Source organism: Orussus abietinus, unplaced genomic scaffold, assembly GCF_000612105.2.
Source record: "Orussus abietinus isolate OABI.00-Male unplaced genomic scaffold, Oabi_2.0 scaffold568, whole genome shotgun sequence".
Lineage (NCBI taxonomy): Eukaryota > Metazoa > Arthropoda > Insecta > Hymenoptera > Orussidae > Orussus > Orussus abietinus.
The window spans coordinates 15,565-34,149 of record NW_019394924.1 but is presented as its reverse complement, the minus strand read 5'-3'; the positions used below and the strand labels follow the sequence as shown (position 1 = coordinate 34,149).

The 18,585-nt window shown below is 63.0% G+C and overlaps 1 protein-coding gene across 2 annotated transcripts in view; it reads right to left on the bottom strand.

Annotated features, from left to right (window-relative positions):
- LOC105701016 (putative polypeptide N-acetylgalactosaminyltransferase 9) overlaps nucleotides 1-17,250 on the bottom strand; it is a 29,330-nt gene extending 12,080 nt beyond the window's left edge. For both annotated transcript variants that reach the window (XM_012427403.1, XM_012427404.1), the window contains exon 1: nucleotides 16,909-17,250. The gene's annotated coding sequence lies outside the window, so the exon portion shown is untranslated. The remainder of the gene's footprint in view (nucleotides 1-16,908) is intronic.
- Nucleotides 17,251-18,585: the final 1,335 nt, after the last annotated feature.

The following is an 18,585-nucleotide window of genomic DNA, read 5'->3' as shown; positions in this document are numbered from 1 at the left end:
TTATCCGAAACGTCCGTCGACTCTCGAAGCCGATCCGCGGCTCTTCGGGTCGCGCCGGACCCGACCCGTCGAGGGAAGGGGCGCAGAGACGTCTCGCCGCCGTCGGCCGGGAAAACGAAGGAGACTCGCGAGGGAGCTTTTCCGCAATAACCGTCCCGCGGATCGGGAGGGAGCGGAAACGTTGCGCAAGTGACGAGGGTTAATATTGACGCACGTCTTTGAGAATAATGTTTTTACCCCCTCTCCGGGATGGCTCTTAAAGTCAACGTCCCGTTGGATTACGAGGGAAACTGCTGCCACGGCGAAGCCGAGGAAAAGTGCCTCCGCCCCCTTCCTTCTTCTCGAAATTTTACCGTGTCGTTTTATCGCCCTCCCTCCGGCGTGCCGCCTTTCCGGTTTGCGGGATACGTCCACCGCGACCCGAGGGGGGCCCCGACCCCTAGAGATCGGAATCGCTCTCGCCGCGGCCGATCTCCGCGCCCGGAATCGATGGATCCGCCCGCGCCGTATCGCTCGCCGGACCGCTCTTTTTCCGGGAAGAGCCATAACGATAACTCAGGATAACTACGGACCGATAACCGGGCATTATAATAGTCGTATATATGGTCCTCCCCCGGCCCAGGAAATTACCGCGTTTATGGGGGGCGTATAGGCGCGGGTCCGACTCGCTCGCGCGAGAAGGGCCATTCGTTAGCGTTACAGGGACATCGAAGTCCCATAAAGGCCGGTCCATGCGCGCGTAAACCCCCGCCCCTCCGTCCAGGGAAAAAGCGGCGCTAAACGCGAGTAACGAGCCCGCGGGAAATTCCGCCACGGTCTCGAGAGCCCTCCCCGAGGTTGAACGGAATCGGCACTCCTTCCGGGATTCGGCGGAGCGCGGGTCGATCGGTTCCCGTCGGGACCCGGGGACGCGAAACGGAAACTCTCGTTTGCTCTGCCGTCACGCCGGGGGCTTTCCCGGCGCCTCTCGTTCGTCCCCGAAACCCCGGAGTCGGCCGACGCTCCGACGCTCCGACGCTCCGACGCTTCCGCGCCGCACCCGGCAAGGCTCCCCATCCTTCGCTCCTCCCCGAGGGCCGATAACAAGCGGTGTAATTAAATTTTTGCGCAGCTTATATCGGTCGGCTGCTCATTAAAGTTTTAACGAGCTCCGTTAAGGACGACGCGATGGAAATACAATTAAACGTGTCGCCGAGTGCGCGCCCGCGTCCGTCAAAAGACGTCTCGAGGCTGTGTCCTCGTTGAAATTGATAACCTACGGAGGCGGAGGAAGAAGAAGGTGATCGGCGCGGACCGCTAAGATACGGAGCGGGCGAGCAAAAGGAACGAAAGCGCATAAAAATTGATCGGACGAATAATGAAATCCAGGGACAAGAGATCGATTCGACGCCACCTCCCGCGGAGAGGGGAGGGGCGTCTTTCGTTTGCCCGATTACGCGCCGAGATGCGGGGGCCCCCGACGAGTCGGGTTCAATTAAAATGTCGCGAGCCGCGAGAAACTTTTATATAAATGGCTTTCATTATACGCCGACTTATTACGGTGCACCCCTCCCCTGCTGCCACCCCCACCGGTGACATTAATATTCCGCGGCGTGACGTTTTGTTATCAACTTGTTCCATTCCCGGCGAGGCGTCCTTAACAAAGGCGCCTCGTCTTCGGGGGACGGCGGTCGGGGGAAAGTTCGCCCTTCTTCGCCGAGGCAAGGGGAGAAGAGCGGAAAATCTGCACCCAGCCGCGAGTGACGCGTTTATGCGACGTGCCCGACTTTTCCGCTAGATTCGTAGGCGACTAAACGGCAAAATCGAGAGAAAAATCGAATCCGGAGCGGACGGTCACGTCGACGTATTACCCAGGTAATTGGGTCGAAAGCCCCTTAAGGAGTTCGGAATAAGTCGAATGGCTGCAGCGCCGCGATGTACAGAGAGGGACCGGGAGATGTCTAATTAAGACCATTACCCTCGCCGAGGGAGACAATGGATCTCTCTCCCGGAGCGACCGGCGCGAGAGGGGATCGAGGAAAATGGAGGAAAATGGAACAAGGTGGACAAACGTTCGCAAAGCGGAGTCTCGTCGGGCGGAGAAGCCGACCTCGAGGACCGGCGTAGCGGCTTTGTCGCCGGAAGAAGGAAACCGATCGGGCCTATCGATCCCCTCTTAGCCCTGCTCGATCCGCCGCGCGCCGGGACGCCGATCCCCCGTCGAGGGTGGTGTGGAGAGCGGAACGATTTTTGCGGGGTTCACCGGGTCACCGGGGCGGGCTTCCCCGGGAGCGGCGTCTGCCCTTCTTGCCCGTTTAACGAGAATTTACGGATCCCGTAGATTTGGAAAAATAAGTATCTCCCGTTAACGGGGTACTCGCGGGAATCGCGAGTCGATCGTTACCGTTAACTCGAACCGGTTGTCCAACCTCGCGTCGGCTTGGCTTTGGTCCGCTCCCCTCCTTCGCCCCGTCGATGCACTCGGCGCGACTCGGCGCGACTCGGCGCGACTCGGCGTTCCCGCCCCCTCCACGATAACGACGTAACGGGGACCGTTGCCCCCGCCGCCCCTCGAGGGATCCGCCGAGTAATTGCTTCCGCGCGGAAAGGGAGGCGCAGGGAAAAGAAACCCGAAGAAGAAGCGACGCCAGGGTGGGAGGACGGTGTCGCCGCAAACTGCAGTAAGGGGAGCGTAGGGGTGCAGGAGCGCAGCGCCGAGGGTCGGTCGACCGGGTTTACCGTCGACGGGCGATTTTCTAACGACGTTACACGGCCGGGCCATTAGGCTAATCCCGCATTTGTACCAGGGCAGGCTCGACTCGTCGCCGATCGATTATTCGTGTCCTGCCGGCGCACTCGTAACTGGCCTCGCAAACCCCGGCAAACCCCGGCAAACCCCGGCAAACCCCGGCAAACCCCGCCAAATCCCGACTAACCCCTGCAGACCCCCGCGGACTCCCGCAGCCCCGAAAAAACGCTGCCGTCCGGGAAGTTGTCCCTTCCATCGGCCGCAAGGGCGGTCCTCCGGAGAGGAGGGCGAAGAGGGCGACGAGGAGCGACGTCGGGGATAACGAATCTCGGCGATTACGCGGCTCGAGCAAGAGCTGCCCTTCCCGCGAACGGAACCGGCCCGGAAACCGCTAACGAGCAGGGACCGTCCGATTCCGGGGGCAAACGACCCCGAATTCCGAGCGCCCGACCGAGGCAGGATTCGCCCCTGCTGCAAGAATCTCCGGTGCGTCGCCAAGGGTTGCGGGATTAAGGCCGCCGACGGGGGCAGGGGACAAAGATGGCGCGCGTCCTCCTCGCCGTCGCGGAAACGAGTGCAAGACCGAGGGCGAGGCGATGCATAATTCAGCGAAAAGTTGATCGCGCGGAACTCGGCGGCCGCGGGAAAGTAACGGTGCTTCCTTGTCCTTTAACTTCCGCCCCGGAGGGCGCATTAAGGGTGACGTCTCCACCCTCGGCCGGGGTAAATAAGACTTTGATAACGTCCTCCGGAGAGGGAACGGGGCGGACACCTCGCGTCACGCACGCGCCTATGAATCGTAATTTATATCGAGCACCCTTGCGAAACGAGCCCGGGGGAAACGAGAGCGAGGGTGAAAAATTCCGGGGAAAACGCGGAGCTTCGGGGAGAGCGGATCGAGACCCACGGAAGGGAAGGAGTCCATTGTCCGCGAGAGGTTTTCCGGCCTTGCGGGCAAGTTTTCCCTATTTTCTGAATCCTCTCCTGACTTTCCGCATCCCTCCTTGGAGGGGGGGGGGGGACCGGTCACCCGGGACGCGGGACTAGGATTACACGATTTTCCATATTTCCCGGGAGCCTTCGCCGCCGCTTTTGCCGGAACCAGGAAGAGTCTCGTCGCCGTCGAGACGCCTGGAAGGAGATCGCCCCCGCCGTCCAGCGAACGGGGCGGATTTTTGCCGGAGCGAGCGGGTGGGGTTGTTTTTTCGCTTTTTACGCAAAGTTCGCCAGAGGGAAAGAGGCGACGGAACCGGCTGGGCTCCGGATTTATCGGGCAAAATGCAAATTCAATCGTAGTTAGCCGGAGAAGCCCGGAAAGAGCGGCGACGGAGGGGCGGGAGGGAGGCGAAAGCCCGTCGGGGTCGGGATGAAATTCCTCGGAACGTCCACCGGCTCCGCGGCTTCCCTCGGTCCGGTCGTTCCGATAATTCCGGCGTAAATTCGGAACAAATTGAAATCAAAACGGTCCCCCTTCCCCCCGCGATCGAATCGCAATCCGGGCGCCGGTCGCGTCGGTCGCGCCCGTTCGACGGATCCGAGGAAATTAGCGAATTCCGAGCGTTTCGACCTATCCGGGGAAATTCCGAGCCCTTCCACCGCTCGCTGCCTACCCTCGACGACGGAGGTGCTTCTCCTCTCCTTCCGACTCGGCGGTACCTTCCATTGCCGCTTTTAAGCTCGAACTCCGAATCGTCCGTCCTCTTCCCCGAAAAGCGGCGCGCGCACGATTCCACCCGGACTCCGACCGCCGGGGGAGCCGCCGATACTTTATGCAAGCTCGGCTCGAAATAACGCACCCCCGGAAATTACGTCGATCCGACGCGTCCGGCCGGAAGCGCGTCCGGTCGCCGGGGCGCGGCGGAAAATTCGTTTTGCCACCGAGCGAAAAATGGAAAATTCGAGGCGAACTCCGGCCGCCGCACCGTTCCCCTTCTTGCGTCGGCGTTGATCGCTGGTCGATAATCCTCGATCGTTAATTATCCATCCGGCGAACCGCAATTATGACGAGCCTCGCACTCCTCGTAAATTCGGAGGAGACGGACCGGGCGGCGCATCGATGCATTATCGCATATCTCCCTAACGGAGCCTCCCCCTTCCTCTCGCTGTTTACGAGGAATTTAGCCAATCCCCCCGACGCGCCGCCGGTCGAAGCCGGTCGAAGCCGGTCGAAGCCGGTCAAAGCCGGTCGATGGAGAACCGGACCGTGCGGAAGGTCAGGGCCCGGATCCTGACCTTACCGTAAGTTGGCAACGGAGCGACCTCGCGCCGAGGGGAGGCAATCGAAGGGAACGAGGAGAAAATGCCGAAACGCTCGAGGGATGGTCCACTCGCGGATTTATTCGGCGCCGCACAATGATGGATGGGTATCGAGCGGGGTTCTGGCCCGTATTTTCGTCAAATTCCCGATTGAAAGGTTTTTCGCGATATCCGGCCATCTCGGCGCGCCCTCCCCGTGTAAATAAAAACGCGGCCCTCGTTAAAGCGCAACCCCTCGCAAATCGGACCGAATTCCAGGCCGCCCGGCGGCGCGGAAACAGGCGCGATCGATAGCTCGGCGGCGATCCCGGCGGTGATCCCGGCGGTGATCCCGGCGGTGATCCCGGCGGTGATCCCGGCGGTGATCCCGGCGTCTCGCGAACGGCCGTCTCGAGAGACAGAGAGAGAGAGAAGCGGAACCGTTCGACGGAGCCAGACGGAAAATCGCCGCGTTTCTCGTCACTGGCAATATCCGCGGCCGCACGACAGAGGGGTGAATTATTAATTATGCAAACCAGGTGGGCCGTCCACCGATGAATTTTGGAAAAGCGGCGGAACGATGCGCAGCCCGGAGGGTGGAGACCAAAAACCGGTGCTCGCCGGGGCAAACGCGGAGTGCGACGGGGAACGACGGCAATGACAAAAAAGGACGGGGGAAAATGGAGAAAAAAGAGGTGTACATACACGTAACGCCGACACGAGTTTTGCCGGCCGATTCCACGCGAGGGGACGAATTACGGTTATTAATTTTCGCTTCGGGGGGCGGCTGCTCCTTCCCACTCCCGCAATTCGCGACACGCGGCCGTTTACCCGCGGAAGCGGACGACTTTCTCTCGGAATCCCGGGAAGGGACGCTGTTCTCGACGCGTCCGTCCCCTTCCCCTCTGGCAGAAGACATCGACGTAGCAGCGAGCAGCCTTGGCCGGATAACGCGCGGGACTGTTCCCAAAATTCGAGGGCGAGGCGACGGCTCGACCGATCGAGGCAGATGCGCGCTCTGGCCGGCCTTGGGCTACGCGGCGAACAGCCGAGAACAAAGCGCCCACACGTCCGCAGGAATTCTCTCCGGACTTTCACGGCAGGCTCGACGCGCCGCCGCGAATCCGGATATTAATTTCCTGCATCGCGTCGAGCCGGGGGACCGTCGAGAGCGACGCGGCTCTTTTCCTCGTCGGGTCGGAGCCGACAGGGCGGAATCGATCGAGAGCCTGACGCCGCTTTCGACGATTCTCGTCTCTCCGAGGGGAAACGCCGCGACGGAGTCGGTCGCTCGATCCGCGATTACCTCTATCGAATATCTCTTGGCAACCGCTCTCTCGGGATCGCGGCGCGGCTCTCCGCCGTCTCCGCCGTCTCGGGCGAGTCGAACGCGACTCGGCGACCCGGCGTGGGTTCTTTCCGGGGGAAATTCACGGTTGCTGGAAAAGGATCCGGCGGCTGCCGAGCCGCGACATCCGGCCGCGGGGGCGAGAAGTCAAAGTCGATCCCTCTCGTTATTCCGGCCCGGAGCCCCCGGGGGGTGGATTCGCGATTATCCGGGGATAATTAGCGCACTCGTAACGCCCTCGCAGCCGGTCGTTCGCGTCTCCGAGGGCGCCCTTCCTCTCTCTGCCGCCCCGGCCGGAGGGTCAACTCGGGGGAGAAGAGCAACCAAGTCGCTGCGAGGGATCCCGGAGGTGCTGCCTTTGCCCTCGTTTCCCCGGGGAACGAGACTCCAGGAGGGATGGATTTTACGAACAGACTCCAGCCGGGTCCGGACGGGGCCGCGCCGCGTGCACCCCGCGCGCGTACCCGAGGAAGGAAACGGAGAATCGACGGTTTATTCATGAATCTCCGGCCCGACTGGCTTACGGGTGGTCGCTCCTCTCCCGCGAGAGGTGAGAGGTGGAAAGGAAACGACCGGATGAAAAATCCCCCGGAGGCGCTGGGCCGGTCATCGAGAGGGCCAAAAAATCCGCGAGCCACCCCTCTCGATCCCTCGGGAGAGCCCGGGGAGCTCCTTCGACGAGGTCCTCGAACAATGGAGCAAGAAATCTCGGGTAAAAGGAGTTACGCTCGCGGCCCGTCACCGCCAGTCCGCGGAGAGGGTGGTTCCCACCCCCGGAAGTCCCATCGGCCCGCGATAAAATCCCGCGCTCGCCGGCTTAATGGCTCGGCATTTTGTAAAGGCGCCCTCCGCTGCCGGGGGGCCCCGGATGCCCCGGGACCCGGCCCGATACATATACGCGCCTCTCGCTTCGACGAGCCAGCCCTCGACGCGAGTTCTTCTTGGCTCGTCCGCCCTGCTTCCCTCGGCGGAGAGCCGCGATCCCGGGACCCTTTCCCGCGGTCATGGTGCGGGTGCGGCGCGGGTGCGGCGCGGGTGCGGCCGCAGTCGGGGTGCAGCAAGGGCGAACTCGAGCCCTCGGCTGGATCGAAGCCCGATCCGCGAGCGGCGAGCGTTCGAGAAACGCCTCGCCTCGAGAATCGTTCCCCTCGGCCGCGTGGATTCGAGCAAACGCCGCCGACGACCTGGCTCGGTATAAGCGGATTAAATCCCCGGGTCGTTTATTAAAAGTTCGATAATAATGGCTGGGCCGATATCGAGAAACGCTCGAGCAATAGTGAGATTGAAATTCCTCCCCCCGTCGGTCGCTCTCCGCCGATCCGCCACCGTTCGGCGCGAATCGGTGCACAAAGAAAGCACCTTCGGGGTGAAAAAGGACCGTCCGCGCACCTGCCGCGAAACGCGCTGCCCGTACATTTTCTGGGACCGGCCGCCAAAAACGAAGGAACCCACGCGAGTTCGCCGGGAAAATCGGGAGGACAGTCGACGGCCACTCCGGGAAGCGTCTCCTCTCTCCTCTCCTCTGCTCTCTTCGCGCGGACGCAAAGCGCTCGCAGTGCACAGAGTGCCCGCTCGCAATTAGATTACGCTCACCCCTTCGCCCTCTCGCGGAGAGGGAGATCAGACTCGCTCGGCAGGGGTGTCGGGCCGATGCGGGCCGGTGCGGACCGGTGCGGACCGGTGCGGACCGGTGCGGACCGGCTCGCGGACGATAAAGCCAACCGGCACTCCTGCGGACTCGAGTAAGCCCCGTTAAGCCTACGCCAGGGCTCGGGGCAGCCGATAACGGAATTACCGCGGTGGCCGTCGCCGTTTACAGGGGGACCGAGCCGCCCTAATTGTTTCAACCCCCGCCGGCTCCGTCCCCGAAACTCGCGGAACTCTCGTCCTGGAATCTCCGCTCGTTATCCCGCTCTTCCTCCGCGCTTCCCTCTTCCTAGCGCTCGGGAACGAGCCAGGAGGGCTCGAAACGTCTCCGAGGCCGGACGAAGCTTTGCGCGAACCGCGGCCACCCAAAAAATCGACCGCTTCCGGACGCGAGTGGCCGCCGCATCGAACGGAGCCTTCCGACTCAATGTTCACCCCCGGAATCGCTCGCATTGCGCCAGCGACTTCTTCCCCCACCGATCGTTCCGACACCGGTCCGCCCCCTATCCGCGCCCTGTCCGGGATTCGGGACCGGCGAAAGTCTGGCGGCGGCGTGGCGCAACCTGGCGAACGCGTTGCCCAACGCGCGGTGTCGCGCGGTTTCGCGATCCCCGGCCATTAGAGATAAGGCGGATCGCTCGACCGAGGGAGACCGACACTTAGGCGTCCACGAAATGAAAGGGAAGCGACCGAAAACGGTCCGCCACCCGGGACGCGCGCCTACCGCGCGGATTTATCGCGCCCCGTTGCGGCAACTCGCGAGAGATAAGAGACAAGTTTCGCCGGTAGCCGAGCCGATAAATCCCGGGATTATCGTCGGCGGAACGCGACTTAATCGCTCGCGGTCGGTAACTTCGCCCCGGGCCATCTCGACGCGGCAAGTCCTAGCCAACGCTTTCGCTCCCTCGGGAAGCGGCCTCTTCCGCCTGAGCCGGGCCGGCGACCTTTCCGCGACACACTTTCCGCAGCGACCCAAAGGCCGACTCGGCCTCGGCCCGGAACCGGGCCGGAACCGGGCCGGAACCGGGCAGGAACCGCGTTTCTCCGCCCCCGGGCGGGCATTTCGGGGCCTCCGGAGTCTCGAGGCGGAACCGGTTCCGTTGCGGCTCCGATCGAGAAAGTCCGCTCCTAGCTTCTCCGCTCGCTTCTCTCCTCGAGCGCGTGGCGGAGCGACTCCGGATCGACTCCGGATCGACTCCGGATCGACTCCGGAGCGAGACCTTTCCCGAGGCGGCCGTTTATCGCGGGAACAATGGCCGCGCTCCTGATAAACCAATTTAGTCTTAAGCCGAGTGCACCGTCAGGCCGGGCTGCGGAGACTATTGACACGGCAATCAAGAGACGCATTGAAATGCCTCGGCGGCGGGAGAGAACGAGCGCCCCGCTCGAATAAATCGGCTCCCGTCCGCCCGCGGGCGGAAAGGAGCCGCCACCCCTTGGAGGGCTGCCAGGCCGATCCGGCTCTAATTATCAATCCGCGACGCGCCGTAAAAGCTGGTCGGAAAAGCGCGGCCTCGGTGCGACTCTCCGGAGCGTCCGGAGATCGGCTCCCTTTCTCGCCGAGCGAAAGGTGAATTCCTCTCGGCTCGGATGGCCCCGAGGATGTCCCGGCGGGGGCCCCTTGCCGACTCGCCTTACGGCCGGGAGAGGGGGGATTATTTATCGCGGGTCGTCCCGCTTGCGCCATCTACGCAATTGGCCGAGCCGGGGGAGCGAGTCGCGAGATCCTTTCGGCTCGGCGAGTGGAGGAACGCGCGAACACGGTTAAACCCGTTCCGGCGGATTCCGCGCCAGCGGGAAGGAGGCGAGCCGGGTAGGCTGGCGACCGTGACGACCCGCCACCTCCCGTCATCCGTAATCGCCGATGGATCCGCCGTCCTTTCCAGGCCGGGCGTTCTTCTCACGGACGCCGAGGTCGGAGTCATCGGGACGAGAAAACGGGGCAATAATCCGCGAAGGGTCGCCCGAGTCGGCAAAACGTTCCGAGGCGGATTAGTCGGATCAGCGGGATCGGCGGGATCGGGCCGCGTCGAGTCGACCCCGGAAAGGGAACTCGTCGCGTGTCCGGCCGGTCGACTGCGTTCCGGAGCTCGGAATGAGAAACTCTCCGTCGCTCGCGGAGGCGCCGATCTCCTCGAACGTATTACGGATCAAACGGTTAAGTCCCCTTGGTTTTAGATCTTACCGACACGGTCGCGGTTACGGGGGATGATCTTTTCCCCACTCGTTGGGAGACACCGATAACCGATTGAGCAGACGGAAAAAAAAATTCATCCTAGTGGGTTCGGTGTGCTGCCGGAATGTATCGTTTCTCTACGAGCCCTTGTTACAGCAGGGGGCTGCATCGATACCCCTATTGGTTTTTTAGTTCCGCGTGTCTTGGAGCAGAAAATGAAATGGTTTTGATCTTTTTTAAGTTGCTCCAGGAACGGTCCGGGTAGCTGCGGAATTTCCGAGCCGACCAAAGTTCGAGGAGCTTCGTTAGCGTCCCGGCGGCCGAGCTTAATTGACCCGGGCGCCATCTCGAGTCGCAAGGGTTCCCTCGCCCGAGGGCAAGGGAAATGGCGCGAACCGCGGCCGGTCCACCCACGGGTTAACGATTCGTTCCGCGCGGCTCTCGTTCTCCCCGCTGCCAGGGGCGGGCGCTTTAACCCCTGGTTCCCTCGGCCAACTCCGGAGGGCCACGCGCCGATGGCGAGCTCTTGTGCCCATCGCGGCAGGGGTGGAGGCGCGCGGCCCACTGTCAAGCTCGGGCTTTAAGACGTTTATTTGATCACGGCCGCGAAAACTCGCTTCGCGGGGGTGCGAACGGTCGTCGATCAAAACGCGCAGGGGGAGTCGCGGCGCCGAAAATGCCCTCCGACCCCTCCCGACGGCTGCGACTCCGGGAAAGATGCGGATGGTTTCCGAAGGAACGATCCTGCTCCGAGGTGAGGCGATCTCTCCGAGGAACGCGCGGGTCGTCGGTAAAATCGGCCGCGAATGCCCCGGCGTCCTCCGGCGGGTTACCCTCGTAAACCCTCCCTTGACGTGACCGATCGAGGAACATTATTTATCGTTATTGCACGTTACTCCGGGGGGTGTTCGCCCCCGATCCCCCACGGCCGACCCTCTTGAAACCTGACCCTCGGGCGCAGACCTGGCCCCGTTATTGCGTCTCGCAGCCCCGATGGCGATAAATTCACTCCCTCCACACTCGGGGCGACGCTTCCACCCCTCGGCCGCCACCCTCCGGTTTATCAATCACGAATAATTTGCCAGGTTCTTCCAAGCGATGAGTTTCGCGCACCTCCCCCGCCTCGCTCCGAATATTTATTCGACCGCGAGCCACCCTGCCGTGGTCTTCTCGATTTTTATCCACTCGCGGGGCACTTGCCGACGAGCCGCCGACGAGCCGCCGACGAGCCGCGCCCACGGACGGAACGGGGAAAGGAAACGAAGCGCGAAATTCTGACGCGAGCGCCGCCGGGAAATTGCACACGCCGATAAATCCAACCCCCGCCGCTATAAACTCCACCCCTTCCCTGGTCGCGAGTTCATCGATCATAAATAATTTGCCAGGCTCCTGCAGCCAGGGGTGGACTCGCTCCGGCTTCGGGCGTCCCTCCCGCGGCCAAGCTGCGCCTCGACACCCTCCGCGAGGGCTTCTTCCAAATTCTCCGATCCCGCCAAAGAAAGGAAAACGGCGCCGGAAACGAAGGCCCCGCGGCTCGGTACGTTTCGTAATCGCGTTGCACGTAACGAGCGACGCAGCGGACGATCCGGGGGAGCGCAAACTCGAGAACCGGCGCGGCGCGGCGCGGCGCGGCGCGGCGCGGCGCGGACGTTTCGCACAAAGGGAACTTTTAAATTTCGGAAATCCAATCGAGATCCATTTCGGGAAACCGAGTCCGGCTTTCTCGCCTGCGGGCAACGCCGCCCGGCCGAAAATGGCGAATAAATAAAGTTACGACGATTACGGCGCAAAAGACGGAAGAGTCGATCCGCTTACGATTTTCTCCAAAACTATTTTGCACCCCTTCGAAGCGTCGCTCGGTCCATTTTCCACCTAGAATTTCGAAAACCCGCGATCGACCCTCCACCCGTGAAAGGCGCGCATCCATCAACCCCCGAGGGCCGGGGGCTCGAGAAGAGTAGGATGAAATATGCTGATTCCTCGAAATCCCGCAAGGACGTCACGTAGAACCTATTTATGGAGGAGCCCGATCCCGGGGAAAGGAGGATCCCTTCTCGATCCGCGCGCGTGATTAGAGCCCTCGAGCGCGGCCAAGGAGGGCCGATATTTGCGAATCGTCGAGGGTGGGTGGGACCCGGAGGACCCCATCCTTCTGAATTTCGGATGAGCCGCCAGAGGGAGGAGGCTCTCTCGCGATTTGTCCCGACCCGAGAAACCCTCCTCTTCGACCCGTCGATTCGAGCTCCCTTCTCGAGCCTTCGCGGAACGTTGGTCCTTTCCACCCTTTTCTAACGTTGAGATGCAGCGGAAAGTGGCAGAGAGTTTAAGGAGTGCGGGGTGGGTGGAGAGGGTCCATTCCGGCAAAACCCAGACGCGTCGGGAAAAGGATCGCCGAGTATGGCGATACTTCCAACATTCCCCGAAAACCACCGTCGAACTTACGAAGCCTCGAACCGGTACCGCAAAAGAAATCTCGGCATGTCGGATTTTCCGAGATGTCGAAATTTCGTAACCGCACGGCCCCCGATCCACATCGGTGTCTCAATTAATTCTCGCTGACGGTGCTTTCGCGAAAAGCGTTCTCTCGGTCCTCCCCCGGGCTCTCCTACTTGCGGCATCGAAAGCGCGGACGCTGCAATATTTACGTTCGCAGATGGCGGCGGGCGCAAGCGGGCAGAAGCAGGCGGCCGATCCGCGCCTGCAGCCGCGGTTCCGGCTCTCGACCCCGTGAAATATGCTTCGTCGGACCGAGGAACTGGGATCCCCGACGGGAGGTCGGGGAGGAGCGTTCCTCCCTCCCGGAGATTCGCCGGGACGCGACAGGCAACGGAAGGGCCGATCGCGATCGCGATCGCGATCGAGTCGATTCCCGGCCGCTTTTTCGCTCGGGGACGACCGCCCCTTGGCCGCCCCTTGGCCCCCCCGGGCGACGCGCGCGTGTACCCGACGTGCGCGGAAATTCTTTCGGGCGGTCTTTTATGATGCATGAGAGTTATCCTCCGGATCCGGGGGTAATGGAATGGAGAATAAAGTGCCTGCGATTCCGTCACTCCTCGGCGGAGAAGAGGATTTTCCACCCCTGGACGTCGAGCGGGGACGAGGTCCAAGATGGCGGAACACCGGCGCGAGACGCCGTCAAAGTCCCGATAATTATACGTGCCGTGCCGGGAAGCCCGGCTAAGTCGGATTATCGGCGGAAACTTGGCTCGACCGGGACGCATCGGGAATACGCGGCCCGGAAACGGGGCGACCTCGACTTCGTAACCCCCCATGGATTATGAATCGGAGACGGCAAACGGGGGCCGCGAGAGATCGATTCCCGACCGCGGCAGAACCCTCCCCCGTCTCCTCGCGCGGCGGTACTCGGTGATTTCGACGTTTAATCACAAAGTCGAGACGACCCCGCAATTATTGCGCGCGGCGGGACGAAGGTGCGACACGTTCCGCGGGGCCGCGTCCGGCCGGGAAGGACGACGGAACTCGGAGCAATCGGGACGTCTCGGCCCGAGTGGCGGAGATGTCTGGACGCGTTCCAATTCGTCGGCAGGGCTCGCGACCCGCGAAGGGCCCCCGGTCGGCGCCGAACGTTCGTCGTCTTCGGGGTTTCGGAGACCAGCCGCCTGACGTCAGGCCGTATTTGTCGCGAGCAAACATTGCGTCAAGAGAAAGGCCGAAATTGCGATACCGTTTATCTATCGATCCTAGAGGTGCGATAACGCGCCGATAGCGCGACTTCCCGCCGCCGCGCCGGTTCGCGCTCCGAACGGAAAGAAACGGCGAGAAGAGAGCCGCCGTCTCCGGGATCTCTCGAGACGAGAACCGCGAGCCCGCCCGGATCGATACCCACGAATGGCCGGAAGATTCCGGGGCATTCGCCCTCGGAAAACTCGGCACTAGGCGCCCCCCCTCCCGCCGAACGCTGCCGCGGACCGATTCGGCTCGACGTCCCTCCTCGCCGGGTTATTACGAACTTTGCGCTCGAGAGGGTAAAATACCCTCGGAGGGGCGAAATACCCGGAATCAATTCCGGAACGGGGGCAGGGGCGGCCTCGGTCCCGAACCGAGGGTCGAGAGAGATCGGACGGTCGCACCCACTTGTGGCTCTCCGCGGGAGGAAGCGAGAAAGGGGCAAAGGAGGAATTCGCGATCCACGGCCGTCCCGGCCTCCCGGAATCGGCCCCTTCCCCTCTCCGGGGCAAGAGGGACGGCCGCGGAACCGGAAGTCGTTTCTCGCAGTTTTCTCGAGACGGGGTCGGTCGATACTCGCGCGGCATCCCTTGCACCTCCGATGGCCTCGGAGGAACGCGCTTCAAAGGGTTCCCGCCTCTCTCCGCGGGCCTCTTTGCGCGGCCGGGGAGCGGAAAACGGTCGGATCGCGGCCTGCGACGAAGAAATGGTTCGGAAGGTCGCGCTTCGCCCGGGCCGGCAGGAGGGACGGAAAGTTACCGCCGAGGGGCACTTATTCGCAGATCCGGGCTTCGCGGCCAAGGGGCGTCCTCGCCGCAAGCTATTCCCGTGAAGCGGAAGCAGCTTCGCCTCGGAACGAGCCGATTTTCCCTCTCCTAAATCTGCCGGCTGCACCTCCGCGCGTTTTATGCGCTCCTTCCCCTCGCCGAGATCGTCGAATCGCCCGGACCTCTAAGGAGCGCGGCCGCGTCCGGCGCGGCGTCTTCTCGCTCTTCCACTCTTCTCCCCGGCGATAGGAACTCGGCCGCCGACCGGAAGGACGACTTCCGCTAGCCCGTCGCGTCGATCCCGGACGGAGCGAGTCGGCGAATTCCCCGGGTCCGCCGCGGTTCCGGACGGGGGAGGAGAGTCTTCGAGTGCTCCTCCGGCCCCTCTCGACTCTCGTCGTTGGGTGTCGGAAGAGAGAGGCGCGGGTGCGGGTGCGGCCCGGCGATAACGCGGCGCGATAACGCCCCGACGGAGCGAGTATCTCGCGGACGCGAGAGAGACGGGGAGACCCGGCCCTCTTATCGACTCTCTCCGAGCGAAGAGCCGAGGCGTACGCGTTTTCCCGTGTTGACGTATCCTTATCGGGTGTACGTTTACCGTACCGTTCGACTTCCGGGTACGGCGAGGCCGACCCTCGAGAATATCGACGCGCGATCGATCACCGATCGACTCGACTCGGATCGGCCTTCCTCGACGGGCCTCGGGAGACCGGGCGAACCGGGCGAACCGGGTCGCGCGTCCTCCGGAGGTCGCCGAGAAAGGACGCGAGGAGGTTGGCCAATCGGTGGCCGCGAACGGACGATGCCCTAATCCGGCCGCGACCGCTCTAGAAATCTCGCGACGATCGTGGTTTTCCCCCGCGCGATCGCCGCGCGGCCTGCCTCGTCTCGAGAATTCGACGGGGAAACCGAAAAATGGGACCTCGAGCCGACTCGGGGACGGAAGGAACCCGCTCGAAAAACCGGGAGAGGGCCCCCTCTCTCGCGACAGCGGCGGGGTCAGCGGCCCGGCGGCTCGACTCGGCCTTTCGAGGCCGAGTTCCGGCGGACCCGAGCTCTTTCTCGAATCTAATAACGCGCCGTCCTTCCGGTCCCCGGGAAGCCGCGCGTCGGGGCGCGAGTTATCGCGGCCGCTCTCGCGTATCGGCGCCATTAACCGAGCCTTTTATCGTTGGAAATTACCTCGACCTCCCGATCGATCCGCCCCTAAAAAATCCACTCGAGGAAAAATGGCACGGCGGGGCGAGCGGCGAGCGAGTTATCGCCGTCATTAAACGGCCTCTGGTTTTTCCGGCGCGACTCGCGGTGCGCGCAATTTGCCACGGAATCCCGAACTCCGTCGAGGGAGCGAATTCGCCGCGGAACCTCGGACGGGACGAAAACCCCGGGGGTGGAGTCGGCGTCGTTTCTCCGATTGACTCGTCGGGCCGCACTCCGGGGCCATGAAATATTTAAACGCGCCGCTTATCGACGCCCCGCGACTCTTCCCTCGCCGAGGGGACGAAGGACGGCCCTCCGCGTGTTCCTCGGGTCTCGATCCGGCCGGACTCGTCCGCGAGTCGACCGGTCCGACCGCATGTTTGTCCGCTCGCGGCGTCCTCCTCTCCCCCCTCTAGACCCCTCGATCCGCGACGATCGGACTACCGAGGAATGCAACCGTTTCCGCGAGACCTGCGATAGACGGAGATGCGAGTAAATAAATATTTACGTAGAACGGACGAGTCGAACGACGACGCGTCCGCGCGACTCGGCCCTCAACGCGCAACGGTACGTCCGCGAGGAATTTGAAATTGAAACGGGCCGGCCCGACGCCACGATGCTCCCGATCGGCCGGATCGGCCGGATCGCCCGGGGCCAGGACCGGGGGATAAGCGGCGGTTCTTTTCCACGCGAGGGTGCTCCGCCCGTTAGACTCGTGTCGGGCTTCCGGAAAATAGCGCGTTCCCCTCGAGGGCGCACGCGACCGCCGGGGAGGGCCATGGAACTCGAGAGTTTCGGATCAATTACCGGAGGCAATTAGGACGTTGTTCCGCGCGGCGAGGTAGCCGGTCCGACCCCGAGAGTCCTCGACGGATCGTGCCGAATCGCTTCGGCCGTGGCGCACCGCGCGGGATCGGCGGCCAGATGTTCGGAGAGAGGACGACGCCTGTCCGCTCGGAGCGGTGCGGGGGGGAGTCGCGATTACGAAATCTACCGCGCTTCGTTCGAGATCGAAAAGGAAAGGTCGACGGCGTCCAAAGAACGTCCATCTCGGTTGCCGAGGCGCGGCGGAGTGGGGCGGACGTTAAAGAATCGCGTAACGGTTACTTTTGTAGGTTACCTTCCTTTCTTCCTGTCTTCGTCGGTCGGTCGCTCCACCCGGTGATCCGACGAGAGCGGCGAGCGGGCGCCGGGTCGTGGGTCCGTCCTCCGGGGGCGCTTCTCCTCTCGGACAAGCCTTCCTCTCGAGGAATCGATCTCCTACTCGCGCTGGGTCGACCGGCTCGGGCCGAATGTCCCGACGCCTCGACCCGCTCGGATGATCGCGACTCGGCGTCCACCAGCACCACGACGCGACGCGACGCGACGCGACGCGGAATTCGACGAGGCGACGGGGCGACGGGGCGACGGAACGGAGAACCGCGGACCGGGGAAACGGTCCAGACCGACTCGAGCGTGCGAGCCAGCGACCGGCGAGGTACTGACGAGCTGACGAGCGAAGGCGCTGGCCGCGTCCGCCGTTCCCCCGTTCCGGCCGAGGGACACGCGGCCGGGCGGCGCCGAGTGGGGGGCCTTTCCCCTGGGCCGCGCGAATCGGAGCCCGCCGGCGCGCGCACCGAGCCCCTTTCCGCTGGGCCGCCGGCGAGAGCGGCCGCTTATCTTCTTTCGAACATCGATTATTCCGTGGCCGAAAACGTCGCCGCGGTTTATCTCCGAATCGATACGGTCGCGCGCCGTTTCTCGATCTCGCGCCACCTTGGGGAGAGGGGAACTCCGTCCCTCCGTTTTCCTTCCCGACTCGGGCGCATCCTTCGTATCGATCTTTCGCGAGGAGCGTCGAGCGGTCGATCGAATTCGGCAGGGGAGCGGAAGGAGCCCATCGAACCGAGACCGGAGTCTCCGGGCCGCGATCGCGATAAAAGAAATTGAGCCATTGGACTCGGTGGCACGGTTGATTTAAGTTCTAATTCCAAGTCGGCGGGATACCCCTCGCGGAGGAATTTGTAAATTCGACGAGGGAAGTTTTAATCGGCAATCCGAAAAGAAACGGGGAGAGCCCGAACTTTTCGCATAATAATTCTTGGCCGCTCCGAGCCATTGCTCCTCTTCCGGGCAGACGAGGGCAAGAGGGGCGACAACTTTTTAACACCAGCCTCCGCCCTCCGATGTCCAGGGATCGTCCCGGATCTCTCCTGACTCTCGTCTGCCGACTCGAGAGGAGGAGTTTCCCGTCGATCGGGAAAAACGACCGGCGAGAGATCGACGCGAGGTGAAGCCGCCCCGTTCTTCTCCCGATCGATTCGACGAATCGAAGAAACGTTCGCGATACGCCCGAGAGCTCGAAAATCCGTCCCGAGTCGAGAGGGGAGCGAGAGATGAATCGAAAGGAGAGGGAGGCGCGCGCTCCATTCCGGCGGATGCCGCGAACTCGCCTGGGAAATCAAGCGTTTCGCGTTGGCCACTTGATAAATGCCCCCACACCCCGCTCGTAATTACGCCGCTCCGAGGCACCGGGGCCGGCCGGATGAAAAATCCGACCCGAGTTCTCCCCGGCCGGCGCGAGTCCGGCGCGGGTCCGGCGCGGATCCGGCGCCAGTCCGGCAGGCTTTCGTTTCCGAAGGAGAAAAAAAGGACGTCCGCCGCGCCGCGCCGCGCCGCGCCGCTTCTTTTCATCGTACTCCTTATCTCGGCGGCGGCTTAGCGCGGCTTAGTAGAAACGCAAATTGCCGACCAGGATCTCCGTCGCTGCGACGGTTTTGGAAATAATGCGCGCGCGACCGGAAGGACAATGCGTCTT